Source organism: Schistocerca nitens, chromosome 7, assembly GCF_023898315.1.
Source record: "Schistocerca nitens isolate TAMUIC-IGC-003100 chromosome 7, iqSchNite1.1, whole genome shotgun sequence".
Taxonomy (NCBI): Eukaryota; Metazoa; Arthropoda; class Insecta; order Orthoptera; family Acrididae; genus Schistocerca; species Schistocerca nitens.
In genome coordinates, this window is record NC_064620.1 from 479,720,306 (window position 1) to 479,741,870 (window position 21,565).

The 21,565-nt window shown below is 42.3% G+C and overlaps 1 non-coding gene across 1 annotated transcript; it reads right to left on the minus strand.

The window, feature by feature from the left end:
* Positions 1–20,844: 20,844 nt before the first annotated feature.
* Trnaa-cgc (transfer RNA alanine (anticodon CGC)) lies at positions 20,845–20,917 on the minus strand. The gene has a single exon. It is a non-coding gene; the product is annotated as a tRNA-Ala (tRNA).
* Between the last annotated feature and the right edge of the window lie 648 nt (positions 20,918–21,565).

The following is a 21,565-nucleotide window of genomic DNA, read 5'->3' on the forward strand; positions in this document are numbered from 1 at the left end:
AGATCCGAATGGGGGACTATTTTACCTCCGGAATATTTTACCCAAGAGGACGCCATCATCATTTAATCATACAGTAAAGCTGCATGCCCTCGGGAAAAATTACGGCCGTAGTTTCCCCTTGCTTTCAGCCGTTCGCAGTACCAGCACAGCAAGGCCGTTTTCGTTATTGTTACAAGGCCAGATCAGTCAATCATCCAGACTGTTGCCCTTGCAACTACTGAAAAGGCTGCTGCCCCTCTTCAGGAACCACACGTTTGTCTGGCCTCTCAACAGATACCCCTCCGTTGTGGTTGTACCTACGGTACGGCTATCTGTATCGCTGAGGCACGCAAGCCTCCCCACCAACGGCAAGGTCCATGGTTCATGGGGGGGAGGCTTATCAATCAAGCAGAAACAAATTAAAAACAGAATGAGAAACAATGACAAGACTCAACAAGTGAATTTACACCAAAAATTTGATAGAACGAACAGATACTCGTACATCCATCGTCACCTAATTGAAATATTCCATGACGCATTTCCACTCAATACATTGGATAGTTATATTATCTGTTAAAAACTTCTTTAAATAACTATTAATGATCTTTATTGGACAGTAGGATGTACCTTAGCTGCTCAACCCGAAATAACCCACGGAAAGACAAAATAACTAATAGTAGAAGATGATAATTGGAAGGAAACAATACCTCATAAACAAGTAAAGAGAAGGAACATGATCTACGTATTGTGTCAAAGTAAAAAAATGCTTACATAGCAGAAGGGCACACATTCTGTCATATATATAAAATGATTCTCCAAGACTTGTTATAAGACCGAATATAAGACCCACCTCAGAACATAACATATGTAAAACGTATGAAGGACGCCAACAAGAAACAGTTCATGATGAAAATATTCATGTGCGAATGCATCTATATATCATCTACTGCCATGAAATTATCACACACAGGGACACTAAGTAGCCCTCAAGGACGTACTGTATCTTACAACGTGACTCAACAATCTATATACATGAAAAATCAGAAAAGCTTACTGAGCAGTACACCGCTCAAAAAATACACATATGTGTTAAACATAAGTGGTCACGAAGAAATAAATCAGATGTAAAATAACATACAATAATGAATAAATGCACTGCAACCAGTACACGCATAGGTCTTTCGATGACATTAAAACCGAAAGCCATTACATCCAAGTAATTAATTTTATTTTTTGGGAACGAAAATGCCAAAATAATGCCAAAGTCAAGCCACATTGTGAACTGACCAGGCCACACGACATGCCCATAATTAGATCGTAATTAACTGTAATTTGTCTGTCAAATATAAAACTGAACGTGTGACAGCAATCTGTAAGTTTTCAAAACATACACCATGACAACCACAAAAAATTAACGACGCCATGAGTCATATATAACGGAACGTAAGACAATGTGATGCAAATCCACGTAAAATTGAAGATAGGTACATAATCACTAAATGTGGCCCATATGAATAAAGTACATGCATGATAAAGAGAAAGAGACATTTCAAGATATCTTGATACAATACACAGTTCTACCACCAAGCACCTAACTAGATGCTGACCAGCACCCCACTCAAAAAGTTCTAATATGTATGACACCCAAGTACACAAGGAAAAACACAGTAAAATTTAAATTACATACACTTATGAGTAAATGTACTGTAACCAGTACACACCTTGGTCTTTGAACCTTAACAAAACTAAAAACCATCATACCTATGCAATCAAGTTTCAAAAGAGCCATTCTGGCCATACATATCGTCTCGCAGACAAACCACACAACATGCCAATAATTGAATCATAAGTAAATGCTATACTTATGTTGGATGTAAGACTGTGACCACGTCACCGCAGTCTACAAGTTGACAATACATTCACTATTGCAGCTACAACACTGGCAGTGCCACAATCCTGTCCAGAGGAATCTGAGTGATGGTAGATGCATACTTGAAAACGTGTGCGTAACCACTGAATGTGTTACATACGAATAAAATAATAGCATGTGAAGGAAACAGAAACATTTAAAGTTGTCTAATTGTAATTCTAGGGCCAACACACACAGTACCATCATCACATATCCGAAGTGTCAGCATAGATGATTACTTGAAATACCCTCCAAAGTACGATACAACCTGCTTATCACGTACGAACCCTAGCGTGAACAGGTAACCGAGACTAAGTCCAGTAACAATTGTTTCAGGGAACAACAAACTACCGGTAAGAGTGGGCAAGAGGCAAGTATTTAGTCAATACCATAACAGTTATTAAAGAACAGGAACGTGGCACGAAATATGTAGTGGATGGAAGGAGGAGTGAATAAGGGAGAAGAAAGAATGAATGTGTTACATACGATTAAAATAACTGCAAGTGAAGGAAACAGAAACATTTAAAGATGTCTAACTGTAATTCTAGGGTCTACACACACAGTTCTATAATCACATGTCTAACGCGTCAACATAGATCATTACTCGAAACATCCTCCAAAGTGCGTTACAAACTACCAGTAAGTGTGGGCAAGAGGCAAGTACTTTTCAATGTTTGACAATGGATGTGTCTGTTCGTTCTCTCAAATGTTTGGTGTTAATTCACTTGTAGAGTCTTGTCATTGTTTCTCATTTTGTTCTTGATGTGTTTCTATGTAACTTGATTGATAAGTTAATAATGCTATCGTAGCTGTTTTATGCGTACAGGCCTGAAGGTTGCGCATTGTAGTGCTGAAACTGACTGAAAAAAGAAAATTATAAGGTCGGCTGAAAGTGTTTTATTTTTTCACCAAACAGTGAATAGGTAAGGGGGCAAGAATGAGAACAGTGCGGTGTTTATGATTTTTATTAATTCTCTTATACTTACGATGAGATGACAAATCTTTAAAAAAAATTGAGAAACATAAATCAGAAAATGGATGGTGCCTGGGGGTGGAAGCTATACATATTCTCCCTTGGATTAATCCCTCTTACAAGACAACCTTACTTTTTTTGTACATAATAAGGCCCAATTCTATTCAATAGCATCAATTACGACCAAGTACATCACAAACTACGGTTCACCAGAGACCAAGGACCTGTGAATATCATTTAATAACCGTACGCCGGTTCAGCAGTACCTTACTCTTTCACCTTCATTCATGCGGCATCAGAAAACGGCACACTGAAGACGAGAAGCACCATGCTGCAGCATCTGCAATGTTCTAACGTGTCCACGAAAATTTGCAATCTATGTGGACTGGCGTTCTGATTATTAGACTGTGGGAAACTTCCCTATTAGAGCAACGAAATCCGGCAGATTTCAGTGTGAGGTGTAACCGTTCACTGGTCTGGCCAAACCAAAGTGACTCACAGGCACAACGGCGTCTGCTGGAACTGTCGAACTTCAGACAGGACTCAGGACGAATACGTTCGCCCTCGTGACACACGATATGTCTGAGATGATATGCAATTCCACTGTTGGTTGACTTGGACGCTGCCATTGTATCTTAGTCCAACACAAGTTGCAGACCACAAGATACACCGACTAGGGAAAGACCACAAGTTCTCCACCTGGGGAGGACTAGAATACGAAGCAAATAATCACAGTTACTTTCCACCCAGCCTCAGTATGGGAGCCGAATTAGCAGAAAAAACTGCCTCCATATTGCACAAACCAGTCGAACTATCCTCTTCTCATTGAATCTCTCCTCTTCACTGTCCTGCTGGTCTGGTTGTCAATCCAGATTCAGCACCGGGGTTCCTATGCTGGGGGAACAAGCCTCTGCTTTTCATATCCCAAGAGGAGCCAATCAGCGGCTCAAAATCTCTCTTAAGTTAAAATCTTCTGGATTGTTGGGCTGCGTCATATTTCCTCTAAAATAATCGACGTTTCAACCACTCTTCTAGGATCTTCTTCAGGATCTTCCGGTATCCACTATTGTTAGAACACTGTCAGAGACTAGTGTCGCGTTCTCATATAAGGGCGAGTTTCCCCGCGTTTGTGCTGGAGAAGTGGGAGTATTGGTTAAAATTCTTGTGGCTACCATCGTCATAATCTAATATTCCTGCACTTATACAGAAGAAGGGGCGTTATCGTGTAAACTCTTGTGGATGCTTCTGGTAGCCCATCATCATTGGATAGAAAGGCTCTATTCCACGCTAACGTTGGAGAAGTGTTATTGCTCTTCGTTGGCCGTCATCATTGGCTATATGGGAAACGGAGAGAGCTGGAAATTTTACCCAAAATATTCTTGTCCGCCGAGGTGACTTGCAGCGCGTTGTTTATGTCGCTCGCACACCGCGGCCGCATATTCACTTCCTTGATGGCGGGGAACCACGATGCCGGAAGCCTATAGCCCTCCTCTCTATTGAAATTACATGCATTATAGGAAATTTCAACCGCTTCTCGGACCTTTCTTCTATAAATACTTTTTTCCTTGGTCAGCACGCGTACATGACTAAAATCGATGTCAGTGCCACATGATGTTCTGCTACTGCCTATTTTACACTTTGCTTTAGCAGCGTGTGCCGTTCGTGTTCCTTAAAGCGTTCTCCAACACTTCTTCCCGTTTCGCCTATATACACTTTTCCGGAGCCACGTGTCACTTGATGATAATGATGAAGTCCCATACTCCGTAACAGAGCGTAGGGGCCGGCCGGAGTGGCCAAGCGGTTCTAGGCGCTACAGTCTGTAACCGCGCAACCGCTACTGTCGCAGGTTCGAATCCTGCCTCGGGCATGGATGTGTGTGATGTCCTTAGGTTAGTTAGGTTTAAGTAGTTCTAAGTTCTTGGGGACTGACAGCAGTTGAGTCCCATAGTGCTAAGAGCCAATTGAACCATTTGAACCAGAGCGTAGGGGACGATGCGGGAGACCCGCACCGCCGTACTAGGCAAGGTCCAAGTGGAGGTGGTTTGCCATTGCCTTCCTCCAACCGTAATGCGGATGAATGATGACGACACAACAACATCCAGTCATCTCGAGGCAGGTGAAAATCCCTGACCCGCCTGGAATCGAACCCGGGAACCCGTGTTCGGGAAGCGAGAACGCTACCACAAGACCACGAGCTTGATAGACACCTGCTTTGTGGAGGCAATCAGTTGCATCTGTTTTTCGTCGGAAAAAATCTTTTATTTTGTTTTGACTTAAGGAAGATGTCTGGGTAACATTTTTCTTTAGAATTCTGCTTGTGCGGTCAGTGACCCCAGAAACGAACGGTTACCTAACGGAGTGAGAAGGCGGTTCCTCGTCGTTCTTATTAGCGTGATTAATATTTCGCCTAAAAGAACCGTCGATTGAACAACTATCATAGCCAGTTGCCTTCAATGCCCTCTTTAAAAACTTCAACTCCGAGTCCAAGCTGTCATCGTCGCTGATACGGAAGGCACGTGAAGACAGAGTGTTGAGCACTGCTTGCTTCTGGGCTGGATGGTGGTGCGAAGAGGCATCTAAATACCTGTTTGTGTTAGTCGGCTTTCTATACACTCTGTGACCTAGAATGTTACCAGATCTTCTAACAGCACAGAAGATTTTAACTTTAGTGACAATGCCTACGAAAACCTGCACACTTACATGAAATCTCCCTTGTCTGAATAAAGAGGATTTTAGACCAGGGACGCGTCGTTCTCACGGTAAGCATGGACATGTTTCGGCAAAATTCGTCTACCTATGTGGTACCATAGTCCCTCGTTTATGGAGAGATCTAATCTTTCCAGGCTGACCATTTCCATTTTCTAAAAGAAGGCTGTTAGGTTCCTCAGACAGTTGTGCCCATTAAATATACGTTTTTGCCGCTCCCTAGAAGAACGGCTGGTGCACATGTCTAGTGGAGTCAAGAATCTAACTCCCCTGACCACTTCCTGGCGTCAGGGGAGTTACATTCATGCCTCCACTAAACATATGCACCAGCCGGTTCCTTAAAAAAATAAAAATCGTCCTAGCTTCTATCATGAGAATGCCTGGAGTTCTATGAGCATCCCACCGTTTGCACCAAAGTTCAAATTTCAGCGGTCACTCTCAAATGGCTTCCGCCAACTGGCCAAGTTCGCGACGTCTGTCGCCTGGGCCAGGTAAAATGTTTTGCAAACCGGTGCCCTGCTGACATAACCCTCAATGGGAAGAGGCGAGTGCCATGCCTCTGCAGGTTCAATTCACAGAGCGGTGCTTCCCAGAATCAGTCACACAGCCAGGTCGCTGGACACAGCATTTATGGCCCACAATCCATCTTTATCCCTGTTCTCCGTGCCGTCCACTATGGCCCCTTGAGTACAAGTTCTCTACAGGCAACACATGCAGTTATACGAACATTCTACCCACAATTTCCTGGTGTAAAAATTCATAAACCACACATACCGAATGTAGTACTGGGAGCACCGAGATCATTACCTAAAATATGAACATTAATTTGACTGACAGTGCTGTTAAAGCGAGAGAGTGGCCTGCCACCTCTAACTAACTCCCTCTTATCGAATAATTTCTGCATGGGGAGTGTCACACTTCTATAAAAGTGTGACATGAAGCAGAAGAAATTGATCCATTCTAAGTGGGTCTTTGAGAATGACATGCCAGACCATTCATTTTGTGCATTGTTGAGTATCAGAATTGTTCCTGTAGACCCTCAGGTCTTTTACATTACACCTCGATACCTCGATCATAATGACTATGATTGAATCGTGAAAAGGTCATGCAGACATATAACTAACCAATTTACACCGAAGCTGAAACAAACACAGCACTACACTCAAGAGGTGTAGGCATCTGGGGGATGGGGCAGCAGATGACAAACGGTTGCTCTTGTTGAAGGCAGTCCTCCAGCTGCATTTACTTATCAGTGTCTTGGCAAGTGGCCAGAGACGTTAGTCGTTTGGTCCGTCACTCTACAGTCCCTCCTTTCTAGTCTGCAGTGGCATATCATTTTGGGTCGGGTATGTTGACATTCTTGCGTCAGACAGCGGTGGTCCCAGGTGGTCGTGTGATGTCAGGGACGAGCCTGTGTCACCTGCTGGCTGCAAGCGAGGCACTCCTGTGGATGCTGCCTCTCCATTGGAATGAGTGAAAGGGACGAACAGGATTCCGTCTTCACCATCATCGCCCGTGAGGTGCGCCATTGTCATCACATCTGCCAGCTGCCTGTCCTGTCACCTCAAGGTGAAGGGAAGGGTCGCCTATAGCTCACAGCTGCCGAAGTGTGACGTCACGTCAGCTGGTCTCTCTCTCTCTCTCTCTCTCTCTCTCTCTCTCTCTCTCTCGCCTGGGGATGTCGCTCCTGCTGTGATGTCATGCTGACATCCGTGCCAAGATTTCACTGCGGCACCCGAGCCTTGCCAGTCGCGTTGCGATATGGTTGCCTGCACTGTGCCGAGTCATACCCAGCCATAGTCTGCGACTTTGTCGCCATTTGAAATGCCGTAGTCATTTGCACAATCCTTAGCTCATGTTTTAGTGCTATGTTTTTAATGTTTACAAAAACACATAAATAGAAAATCTTAGCAAGAATACGACTGATGATCATTAAACTTTGCAATATTATTAATGGCAAACTGCCTTACTGCTTCCTTTCATTTAAATAATGAACCAAACGTCGATAACTACTCTCTTACCTAAAAACATAAACTAATGACTTTCTAGTTGTGAAACCGTGTTGCTGTTGTGCATGTCAGTGTTATGTTAGTTTCCCAACGCCGCTCATGCACCCCAGTGGGCTAAGCCTGCACAGTCTGCACACATTCATACTTCAAGTACTCTCACAGCATGCTATACTTACTTCTAATTATTCTACCCATTACCAAGTTTATCTACCTCAAACCATTTCTACTTTACGCTGCTCTGTGCTTTGATACTTCTCTCGATGCCAACTTATTGGATGGTGACGCTGATGTGGATATCTGAGGTCGAATACTGCCCACCGCTATCTGTACACTCCTCTATGTGCTGCCAGCATAGATCAGACATCGGCACGGATTCACCTTTCTCTCTCCCAAAAATCGACATACAGATACAATCAGTTAACAGCTGCTGCAATGACATAAAGATATCAGGTGTTTTAATAATTTTTAGCGCAGGTGGATTTGTATCTTCCGTTTTCATTTGGTCCCATTCGCCATTTCCTTCCTATCCATCTAAAAATGTACTACCGTGACTTGCACTCCACGTGCTCACGCCACGTAATACAAAACTTTGCCGATGACGCATCTCTGGCGCTGGCGTGCAACAATCGAAATACCTCGTGACACACGTCATGGCAGTACTGGCGATAATTCCTTAAGCGCTAACCATAGACGAAAAAGTACCACCAACGAAATTTATCGCACCATTGGCGACTATCCGTAAGTGTAACCACACTCGAAAACCACCAACGAGGACACATCGCTTCACTGGTGACAAACCTAACCGAGGAAAGCACCCTTAGTCGAACGTCAACACGACTCTGGCGTGGACAACCCATGTCCATCTCGCAAGATACCCCCTTCGGTATCGATGGCATGATCCAAATCACGCCAAGATCCGCTATCGCGGATCATAAATCAACTATCGCACCCTCAATCCGAATGGCTTAACAGACCATGCATACACCACACCGGCAATGCACACAATTTCAGTGGAAGAAACCAAACTGTTACTACATTCTAAAATGAATTCTGAGAAGAACTGTGTCCCCAAGACTTGCACAATTACTTCTGAAACAAAATAAATAAATAAATAAATGCCATTTTCAAATTGTTCCAACAGTTGCCTTCTCTGTGAGATGACAAGCAATGTTCAAAGGTTGAACCAATCAGTTTTGTCATAAACCCGAGATGTTTCCTCTGAGAAATCGGCACAATACTGTCCACAAAAAATTTCTATCAGTGAAACGTGGGAGGATATAAGTGCCTCACAAATTTGGGGTAAATTATCAAAGTGAAAATGCTGGACAGAAAAGAACGATCGCCAAACTCGTTGAACAGCTATGACAGGAAAGGTCTATCCGTTACTTATAATAATATATCATTCAAAAAGGTGCAAGTGCAAACAAAGAAAGAACAATACACTCAATGACTACATAAATGAACTGGAAACAAATGATTCTTAGCACTAACTTAATAATATAACGTGGCCGCAGCGGCCGACAGTCAGTTCCTACGCGGACTTCTGCTGCGGTTTCTGTTTGAGGTATAGGTGGTCTGATTTCCACTACGTTATTCAAGTGATCACGTTGCGGACTGTGCCTGCCAGTCCTTGTTTGTCCTGAGTTCCAGACCGGCTGCACGGAGAGGCTAGAATTTTGCATTCCCTCCTGTTGCTATTTCCGTTTTAGTGGAAGTTACCGCCATACGTCCCCCGCCTGTTTCCATCATTCCACTGACTAATTATTAAATCTTTGGCCTTGACACTGATTTCTTGTTGACATGTGTCCTCGAGGCGCATCTGGCGAATTTCGTTCCTTATGTATCACTTGGTCCCTTGCGTATTGTACTTCCTTGACAACTCTCGTAGAGCGCTTTTGAATTACTCTACTGTGTAGTTACATTTGCCAATGAGCAGTTCCTGGTACCTCAATGGCAGTTTCATGTAGCAGTGTCCCATTATCTCCTTATCACCATACGGTCCAGTTAGGAGTTGTTGTTGACAAGCTCTAGAAAAACTTTACCTGACTAGGTATTTATGGAAGCCTCTCTAAATTCGCTGTAACTGCGGTAGTTCCCTGCAACTTTACGAATGTGCTCTGCTATTGAACCTTCAAGGTATCCACAGACAAATTTCAGTTAGTACTTGCGGGCATGACTCGGGTAGTATCCTATCATACTGAGCAATCCATGACTTGCGGTGTAATGAATTGTGGTTCCTTTGTAACCCAAAAAATTTTGAATTGAGAGAAAATGTTTTAAGTCGAAGCATTCATAATTTTGCGCCCCTTGACTTTCCCTAAATTCTGGAGTAGCTGCGCCCGAGATTTCATGACCGACCAATCCCTGAATATTGTTGCACCTATTGTACCCTTGCCTCGTGTCATCAGAGTCATGGAGCAATATTTCCGTACTTCTGAGTAGCGCGCAGTTGTAGTCCGGTTCGGTACTTTGCGTACTACGCGCCACTGACTGTGCGCCTGGCCGACCGTCGCACCCAGTTGAGCGAGCGCTCCTGACGTATATTGTCCTGAGCCGTGGATGTAGCTCCAGGTTGGGTTGCAAAATTTTCTCTTTGAGATTACTGGTGAGCAACGAACTCACGTCGACGTGCTGTTGCATCTGGATGAATTTCTGCACCATAGACCCGTTCGCACTTTTGTCTCCTTTGCCGGCCGCGGTGGTTTCGCGGTTCTAGGCGCGCAGTCCGGAACCGTGCGACTGCTACGGTCGCAGGTTCGAATCCTGCCTCGGGCATGGATGTCTGTGATGTCCTTAGGTTAGTTAGGTTTAAGTAGTTCTAAGTTCTAGGGGACTGATGACCAAAGCAGTTGAGTCCCATAGTGCTCAGAGCCATTTGAACCATTTTTTTTGTCTCCTTTCATTTTTCTGGGTAATCAGATGTGTTTACTCCTCTTTGATTTCTAACACATCTTTCTGTGTCTTTCCAGTTACTCTCCGTCCCTGTTTTTTACGAGCAGAAATAGCCTTCTCGGTTGCACTCACTTCAACATTTGCAGCGCTGCCCGATCTCGCGCAATTTGAGCATTTGCCCGTGCATCTCATGCTTACTAATCTGGCTGTCCTAGCCACGCGTCTGGACTCTACTGTTCCTTCTCGCGTCTCATATGACGTTTTCCTAATGTTTTCAGTCTCTGCTTTTACACTCTTAACTTCATTCCTGACGTTGATGTATAAAGTCCATATAAGACGTCCTACGAAGCTTTGCTCCTGTTTGAGGCTGCAGTACTCGAAATAAAGCAATGAAAGTAGTAATAATAATATCTTTCCCTACAAAGAAAAACTTTCCACAAGCTTCTATTAACATGACAATGCTATTGGCACAGTACAGTGACAGAAGTAGAAGACATTATTCGACGAACACGTAGACGGAATGCTACGAAACTGATATTCTCCTGGGATATGTGACATATCATCCTTTATCATTTTCACTACAGAAAATCCCGCTCTTGCAGATGAAAAATGGTGGTAACACATGATGGTTATTGGGTGTAGTTGACATTTCCAGAATACTTCAGGAGCAGATCGCGACTCAGTATGCCGCGAGGTCATGATCAGATAGGTTTTTCCCCATCTTTCAGACTTTGAGAAATGCCGAGTCATTGTCATGAGTGACATGTGAGAATCATACGTGACAGATTGCACATGCAGATGGCTATAGTGTAATAACTTCAGAACGAGTAGTGACTTGACAATAGCGTGAGAGGAACAGCAGGCACGGACCGTCCAAAAGGAAAGGACTATACCACGAGAAAACTATGGGAGCGTGCATTTGGCTCTAATGGATAGACGAATGACAGCAGCGAAAATCTGGCCGGAGGTTACATGCAGAGTGTCACTAACAACCGTTGGAAACCGATTATTGAGGATTGGTTGAGGTTTCAAGTTACCGTACATAGTTTGCTGACGATACCATACAACAGGGGCGTACATTGTGTAGAGTCAGAGTCAACTGGATCTTGCGATGAGTCTTGCTTCTGTTTGTGGTTTTCAGATCGGTGCCACGTATCTCTGGACGACCTGGTTAAAGTCATAGGAAGCAGTAATTGTCGAGATCTATATTTATCTAATTCCGGAATAATGTCGTGGAGAGCAACAGAACTGATCTAGTAATTGCTGAAGGTAGTCTCTGAATGCTCACAAGTACCTGGCAGGAATTCCAAACTCTGTTGCCTTATTCTTCATGGCTAAGGTACCAAATGCCGTACTCCAGCACGATAATGCAAGGCCTCATACTGGAGCTGACACCAATGAACGGGTCCTCGAGTGGCCTGCTCATTCCACTGATCTGTCACCCACAAAGCAAATCTGAGGTGTGATGGGAAGACGTTTAGTTCCATACGAGCTTCCAGCTAGCATTCGTCATTATCTGACACATATGTTTCTGACATGGCAAGAAATTCCTCTGGTTGACTTTGAAGCTGTTCTCTTCCATACACCAACGAATACTGGAGAGTATTCGTGCTCGTAGGGGTCAATCGTCATCGTGGTTTAGGTGATGGACACCAGTTCCAAATGGAATGAAAGTTTAATAGTTTAATAACAGTGCCGTGCTGCCCTGCCTTGCGGACATTAGGGAAAAAAAAATAAAAAATAAAAAAAAAACGCCACCCGCCCTGCAGGGCTATGTCTGTCGGTCTGACGATGCCTGGGGGCTGTTTTCGCGACCTCATCTTGCAGTGACCTTGAAGGAGTCTTCTGTAGCGGAACGTGCTTCAGTCAGATGATAACTGGTAGTCCTCGGCTCCTCATGCGGTCGCGATCAAAATTTGCTCGCCGATACAGTAGTGATTTAGTTAGGTATTCACGTGACAGGCAACCTGTCACGACCGAAAAGTATCGCGTGTATGTACAGTGCGCCATACTAGTCACTAAATTGATACTGGAGGTACAACTGTTCGTTAGGTGTCGACTTACTTGCATGATCTGTGGACATGTTGTTTGTGAGGGCTACAGCTGACAAGTGTTGTATTTGCCTGGTTGTATTTTTGTTTGCTATGATCTTATTGTTCCTGCCTGTACGTATGTTGGCTTATTTAATGGTGTTGCCGACAAGTTTCCTAGGGTTGGCTACGTCTGTTCCGGTTGTAATTTGCGGCTGAGTTGTTTATCATTGACTTGTTGTCTCAGAATTGCTATTGTGCTTTTTGAGTGCTTTTAGAAATGTGAGGACCTTCTGACCCATTGTATGAACATTTTTTAACCTATACCATGTTGTTTATGTTCTGATCGTGTTAGTTGACCTCGTGGCGGTCCTTACGTTTCTTTTATAGTGTCCACATCTGTGACGCACCTTACTGTTACAGCATGTTTCAACTTAAGTTATGGCTAGTGCCTGTTTAGTAATAAAGGGTCCTCGTCTTACACTTAAGTCCTCGATTAAGTTACGTCTAGTGCCTTTAAAAGCAGTCGTACACTGAGGTGGCAGAAGTCTTGGGATACCTCCTAATATCGTTTTGGACCTCCTTTCGCCCGGTATAGTGCAGCAACTCGACGTGACATGGAATCAACAAGTCGTTGGAAGTACGCTGCATCTAATTTGAGCAATGCTGCATCTATAGCCGATGCAAGATGCTGATGAAAGGTTTTGTTCACAATTTGACCTCTCGATTACGTCCAGTAAATGTTCGATGAGATTTATGTTTAGCGATCTGGGTGCCAAATCATTCCCTCGAACTATCCACAATGTTTTTCAAATCAGTCGTGAACAGTTGCGGTCCGGTCACATGGCGCATTGTTATCCATAAAAATTCCATCGTTGTTTGACGGCATCAAGTCCATGAATGGCTCCAAATGGTCTCCAAGTACCCGAACATCAAGAGGATCCAATCCATTCCATGTAAACACAGCCCACACCGTATCCAAACATCAAGAGGACGAAGTACATTCCATGTAAGCAAAGCCGACACCACTATGAAGCCACCATTATCTTGCGCAGTGCCTTCTTAACAACTGCGGTCCATACTTTCGTGAGGTCTACTCCACGCTAGAATTCTACCATCGGCTCTTACCAACTAAAATCGGGACTCATCTAACCAGGTCACATTTTCCCAGACGTCTTCGGTCCAACCGTTATGATCGCGAGCACAGGAGAGGCGCTCCAGGAAATATCGTGCTGTCGCCTAGAACCGCTCGGCCACAGCGGCCGGCTGATAAGCAGGAAATCTCAGTTCGAGTCTCAGTCGACTCAAGGCTTTAAGAGTCACATACAGGGTGTTCGGAAATTCCCGTTACAGACTTCTGGGACTCGTACAGCGGAGTGAATTCGTAATGTTTTGATTACGAACCCTTCCTTTTCCGCTTTTGTTCTACGACAGTTTCGGTTCAGATATATAACGCGTTCAAGTCTGCTAAAGAAAGAGAAAAGTCTCAGAGTTGCTTGTCCTGATAAGTAATAGCGTGTGCTACGTCAGTCACCCGATGTCACGTAACGTGTGCATCGATACGAGACCGCTGTAGAGGCAGAGGAAGATCTAGGTTGGGTTGAGTTGTTTGGGGGAGGAGTCCAGACAGCGAGGTAATCGGGCTCATTGGATTAGGGAAGGAAGTCTGCCGTGATCTTTCAAAGGAACCATCCCGGCATTTGCCTGGAGCGATCTACGAAAATCACGGAAAACTTAAATCAGAATGGCCCGACGCGATATTTAACCATCGTCCTCCCGAATGCGAGTCCAGTGTGCTAGCCACTGCTCCACCTTGCTCGACGGGAAGATCTGCTGGCACCATTTATGGTCGCTGCACTGGAAATTGAAGAGAGACCGGAACATACGTACATTGTAACAACGTTGGTGATCCCAACACCGAGCCACTAAAGTAATTCATCAGTACTGTTCCGTACATACAGTATGCTGGGTTCTTTCTTGTTTTGGAATAATGTAAACACGTAATGTTTAAGTGTTTATACAAACAAATGTGCTTGATTGCTAAAAGGATGTTCCTGTGTTTACTTTCGAATTGTTGCTTAATAACAATGCCTAATTCAATTCCTCAAGCACAAAAATCAGATTTTTCCAAACGTGAAAACGTATTCCAATGTACAACATGGTCATGAACGTAAGAACAAATACTCGACTGAAATTTACAAGCCTTCCCATTGTCAAAAATCTTATCAATACTGTATTTAATAGTCTGTGTGTAACACTACTCTACTACACACCAGTAATCCGTAAGTGAAACAAAATTAAGCGAAAGTGTTGTCAAGAACCAGTTACAAGTAAAATACATTTCAAAACGGAAGCCATTTGAAAGTCACGCAAATTTCCGTTTTCAATAGATGTAAAACTGTTAATACAGTAAATTAAAGACACTCAGTTCATTTGTATCACGTCGCCCGAGGTAAAAGAACTTCTTCTGTTTCAACCGTCGTTTGTTTCAGCCATGTAAGTCTGGCTTAACTGCAGACATGTAATGTAAATAGTTCAAAAACATGTACATTTTACTCACCAAAAGATACTGTACCTAAAGAAGTAACACTATATTCCAAACAGATTTAATATAGGCCCTATTTTACAGCACTTATATGCACTGAACACGAAATGTTAACAAATGCTGCACAAAATACAACCTCATGTTTAACAATTAGAGAAACAGCTTAAAATTTCACCATCTGATTCTAAAATCAGTTACTGCACTCAAGTACTGACTAGAAAACATGGTGTGATTTTAGGTACACCTTCCTCTAGATAGAACACTCTGCCCTTCATGTGTTGTGTTGACGTGTGGTGGTTGTTTTGAAATCGAGGAACTCTTCCGTAAGAAATTCTGAAAACATGTTATAACATTCAGGTAACTCTTTTCGTTCACAAGTGTCAGAAAATTGAGGCTAGTGGATCTCAAAATCATGCAGCCTTTGACGACTTTAAGAACAGTTCTATAAGTTTCATACTAGCACCAAGCAAACTAAATGAGCGCTAGCGGAATATCATACGAGGTATGCTACAGTACTGAAGATTGACAAACGAAAGTTCTAAGCAGTGAGTGTGCTTCAAACGAGAGGAGCGTCGAGCATAACGTAAGGTAGTATAGTGGGAACTTAAGCGTTCTTTATCAATAAGTGACCATCATTTATCGTCAGCTGTTTGACATCTACTACTAGTTAAAGGCCTCCTCTAGACTTTTTCTTGCATCAACGTCTGAATTTCTTGTATCAGTGTAACTTACCCTCTTTTCATTAGTTCGTCATTTCACCCTGCTCTTACGTCTTGGAACCCCGCAAAAGAACTTGTTTGCTCCATCTATAATCCATTCGTCTGAGCAACCGTATACCGCAGCCAAATATTATTTTCATTACAATTACATGGTCCTCTTTAATGTATTCCTTGGTCGATACGTTTGCCGGCCTCATTTAATAATGCTCAACTCAGTTCCTCGCCAAGCTGTCGTCCATTTTAAATGATTCTCGCATAAAAATCCGTGTCTAGCGGCTCTTCAGTTGTGACGGCTAGTAAATATAGCGTAAATTTCCGTTTCAAAAATATTCTAGAACTTGGTTTTAGAAATTATTAATTTATCGAAAGCAATACTCTCAGTCCATCACGTCATCGCCTTCAACTGTCCATCATCTGGTTCTGTGACTCAGTTATTAATTTATACTCGTTTTTGATCGATATGTTGGTCATGTGGTTTTTATTATTATTATTATTAATCGCTTGACCAGTTCGTGACGTAAAACTGGCCTCTTATACTATGCAACATAAACCAAAGTCATTCCAAGTCCGTAAATACAGGAAATGATTTGATACTGTTTGATTAACCATTGCGAAGCAATCCATACATGGAGTAGTAGCTGTAAGGTCAGCTAGGATACTGGTAAGCCATCAGAATTCATTTGAATTGCAATAATCACACATCAGTAATTGGCTCAGATGAAACGAAAAGGCTAAATCGTGCGGCTCCCCCCCCCCCCCCCCCCCATCGGAGGCTCGAGTCCTCCTTTGGGCATGGGTGTGTGTGTTGTCCTTAGCGTAAGTTAGTTTAAGTTAGATTAAGTAGAGTGTAAGCCTAGGGACCGGTGACCTCAGCAGTTTCGTCCCATGGGAGCATACCACAAATTTCCAGATTTCCAAAAAAGGCTAAATTATCACCGAAGGAATCTTAACAGTGTGTAATTATACACAAACAAAGATGTTTAGCGACTAGCTCGACTGATTCTTGCGTACTGATCCACTGTCACGCACTCTACCGCTGTTTGTGAATGCAAAACTAGATGCTGATGCAAATGAAGGTACACTGTAGAACTTTGCTGATCGACTTCCAAAACTACATCCGCCCTTTGAATCTCTGACGGGATTAGATCATACACAACAGTATTAATTTCGAATTTCATTTTATGGCTGTAGTTTAGCATGCAGTGTTCTATAACAGGCCATAATGTAGCTCTTCTGGATACAACATTTGCTTATTAACAAATATCAATGATCAGATCTTATTGCAGTATGATGTAAATCTTGTTTTGTGATTACTGAAGTAGATATAAATGGGGATCAATATCATCAGTATACTAATGATATTTACTAAATTTCTTGTTATTTATGCGATGAAACAACAGTAACAATAATAATAATAATAATAACAATAACAATAATAAACCCCGTGGAGGCCCGGGAAAAGAATAAGCCTCCGGTATGTTCTGCCAGTCGTAAAAGGCGACGAAAAGAACAAACCACTAATAGGGCTAACCCCCCTTTTAGTGTGATTAGTTGGTTCAGGACAGAACTAAAGAAGCCTCGGACTAGCGCCGTCATGGTCGGGGACGACGCTTGAACCCAGTGCCCGCCCACAATGGTAACGACACTGCTAGCCAACTGGAAAAGGATTTAAATCCAAATAGAGGTGTTTGGCAGGATATGCTTCCTGCAACCACCCTAGAAGGAAAACGAAGACAGAGGATGAGATGGTCAGATGAAGTTAATCGACACCTCATGTTCTGTTATTACCAAGCAACAAACCCAGGAACCAACACAACTGGATACAGATCACAAGTATACACAACATTTATTACCAGATACCCAGAATTAAAATTTTTAACAGAACAACGACTAGATGATCAGATCCGTGTAATAATAAAAAATAACGGGATACCCCAGTCAGAATTAGAAAACATCAAACAACAAGTACAACAAATACTGGAACAAAATAATGTGCAATCAGAAGAAGAAGAAAATACAGTACTGGACTCAAAAATCCCAGAGCATACAAGCAAAGAACAACACGCATCAATTAAAGAATCAGAGGGAAACAAAATCTTAAGACAGCCACCAGAACAAGCACAAATAGAACACGAAGTGACACACATGTTAGATATAGAAGAAAAATTTCAGCTGACATATATATAGAATACAAAGACAGAAATACAGACATTAGACCATTCTTGCATACATGCCGGCCGAAGTGGCCGAGCGGTTAAAGGCGCTACAGTCTGGAACCGCATGATCGCTACGGTCGCAGGTTCGAATCCTGCCTCGGGCATGGATGTGTGTGATATCCTTAGGTTAGTTAGGTTTAAGTAGTTCTAAGTTCTAGGGGACTTATGACCACAGCAGTTGAGTCCCATAGTGCTCAGAGCCATTTGAACCATTCTTGCATAGACCGCCAAATAACCCACAAGTCGAAGCAACAATAAAAACTATCAACACAATCATACACAACAAAATAAATGAAAACACAACTATGGAAGAGTTACAACTACTGGTTTATATAGGAGCACTCACTACACTAAATATACACACTAGGCAGAGATCAGAAGCAACCAACACACAGAAGAAACCCACAAAACCAGCATGGCAACACAGGCTACAGATCAGAATACAAAAACTGAGAAAAGACATCGGACAGCTAACACAATTTATAAGAAATGAAATGTCAGAAAAAAAAAAACGAAAAATGTTAGGTAAAATCTCACAATAAGAAGCGATAGAGCAATTAGATGAAAAGAAGCAGAAATTACAAGCATTGGCCAAACGACTTAGAAGATACAAAAAAAGTGAAAATAGAAGGAAACAAAACCAAACATTCAACACAAACCAAAAGAGATTTTACCAGGCAATAGATAACACACACATTAAAATAGGCAATCCACCAAACATAACAGACATGGAACACTTCTGGAGCAACATATGGTCAAACCCGGTACAACATAACAGACATGCACGGTGGATACAAGCAGAAACAGACACATACAAGATGATACCACAAATGACTGAAGTGGTGATTTTGCAACATGAAGTCAGCCGAGCAATTAATTCTACGCACAATTGGAAAGCCTCTGGAAACGATAATAGCAAATTTCTGGCTAAAGAAGTTCACCTCAACACATTCACATCTAACTAAATTATTTAACAGTTACATTGCAGACCCATACACATTCCCTGATACACTTACGCATGGAATAACTTATCTGAAAACTAAAGATCAAGCAGACACAGCAAACACAGCTAAATATCGCCCCATAACATGCCTACCAACAATATACAAAATATTAACTTCAGTCATTACACAGAAATTAATGACACATACAACACAGAACAGAATTATAAATGAAGAACAAAAATGCTGTCGCAAAGGAGCACGAGGATGTAAAGAGCAACTGATAATAGATGCAGAGGTGACATATCAAGCTAAAACTAAACAAAGGTCGCTACACCACGCATACATTGATTACCAAAAAGCTTTTGATAGTGTACCCCACTCATGGTTACTACAAATATTGGAAATATACAAAGTAGATCCTAAATTGATACAGTTCCTAAACATAGTAATGAAAAATTGGAAAACCACACTTAATATCCAAACAAATTCAAATAATATCACATCACAGCCAATACAGATTAAGCGTGGAATATACCAAGGAGACTCATTACGTCCTTTCTGGTTCTGCCTTGCTCTGAACCCACTATCCAACATGCTAAATAATACAAATTATGGATACAATATTACTGGAACATACCCACACAAAATCACACATTTGCTATACATGGATGATCTAAAACTACTGGCAGCAACAAATCAACAACTCAACCTGTTGTGGCGTAACAAGACAGCCACGCCACTCGGAAGTAGCCGAAAGGCACGCGTTAACTCACGCAGGCTAGTAGATAGGTCTGAAACAGGATACGTAATGAATGCTATAAAGAAAAGTAAGTAACTCCTGGAATACTTAACTTTAATCCATCCTTGTGGTACATCGCTCTTGACGATACAAGTGAGACTCTTTAGATACAAGCTATGTAATGCTAATGGCGCCTTGCTAGGTCGTAGCCATTGACTTAGCTGAAGGCTATTCTAACTATCGGCTCTGCAAATGAGCGAGGCTTCGTCAGTGTGCATCGCTAGCTACGTCGTCCGTACAACTGGGGCGAGTGCTAGTCCGTCTCTCGAGACCTGCCGTGTGGTGGCGCTCGGTCTGCGATCACTGACAGTGGCGACACGCGGGTCCGACATGTACTAATGGACCGCGGCCGATTTAAAGCTACCACTTAGCAAGTGTGGTGTCTGGCGGTGACACCACACAACCAATTACTAAAGATAACAGAAGCATTCAGCAATGATATAAATATGGCTTTTGGAACAGACAAATGTAAGAAAAATAGCATAGTCAAGGGAAAACACACTAAACAAGAAGATTACATATTGGATAACCACAACGACTGCATAGAAGCGATGGAAAAAACAGATGCCTATAAATATCTAGGATACAGACAAAAAATAGGAATAGATAATACAAATATTAAAGAAGAACTAAAAGAAAAATATAGACAAAGACTAACAAAAATACTGAAAACAGAATTGACAGCAAGAAACAAGACAAAAGCTATAAATACTTATGCTATACCAATATTGACCTACTCATTTGGAGTAGTGAAATGGAGTAACACAGACCTAGAAGCACTCAATACACTTACACGATCACAATGCCATAAATATAGAATACATCGCATACATTCAGCAACAGAAAGACTCACATTAAGCAGAAAGGAAGGAGGAAGGTGATTTATCGATATAAAAAACCTACATTATGGACAGGTAGACAATTTAAGAAAATTCTTTCTAGAACGAGCAGAGGTGGTGGTGGTTAGTGTTTAACGTCCCGTCGACAACGAGGTCATTAGAGACGGAGTGCAAGCTCGTGTTAGGGGAGGATTGGGAAGGAAATCGGCCGTGCCCTTTCAAGGGAACCATCTCGGCATTTGCCTGAAACGATTTAGGGAAATCACGGAAAACCTAAATCAGGATGGCCGGAGACGGGATTGAACCGTCGTCCTCCCGAATGCGAGTCCAGTGTGCTAACCACTGCGCCACCTCGCCCGGTAGAACGAGCAGAAACTAGCAAAATACACAAAGCAGTCACTCATATAAATACATCGGCTACACCACTGCAATTTCATAACCACTTCTACAACCCTTTAGATCACATAACATCAACAGATACGAAAAAAGTAAATTGGAAAAAGAAAACACTACATGGCAAGCACCCATATCATCTGACACAGCCACACATCGATCAAGACGCATCCAACACATGGCTAAGAAAAGGCAATATATACAGTGAGATGGAAGGATTCATGATTGCAATACAGGATCAAACAATAGACACCAGATATTACAGCAAGCATATTATTAATGATCCCAATACCACAACAGATAAATGCAGACTTTGCAAACAACAAATAGAAACAGTAGATCACATTACAAGCGGATGTACAATACTAGCAAATACAGAATACCCCAGAAGACATGACAATGTAGCAAAAATAATACATCAACAGCTTGCCTTACAACATAAACTTATAAAACAACACGTTCCCACATACAAGTATGCACCACAAAATGTACTGGAGAATGATGAATACAAATTATACTGGAACAGAACCATTATAACAGATAAAACAACATCACATAACAAACCTGACATCATACTCACCAATAAAAAGAAGAAATTAACACAACAAATCG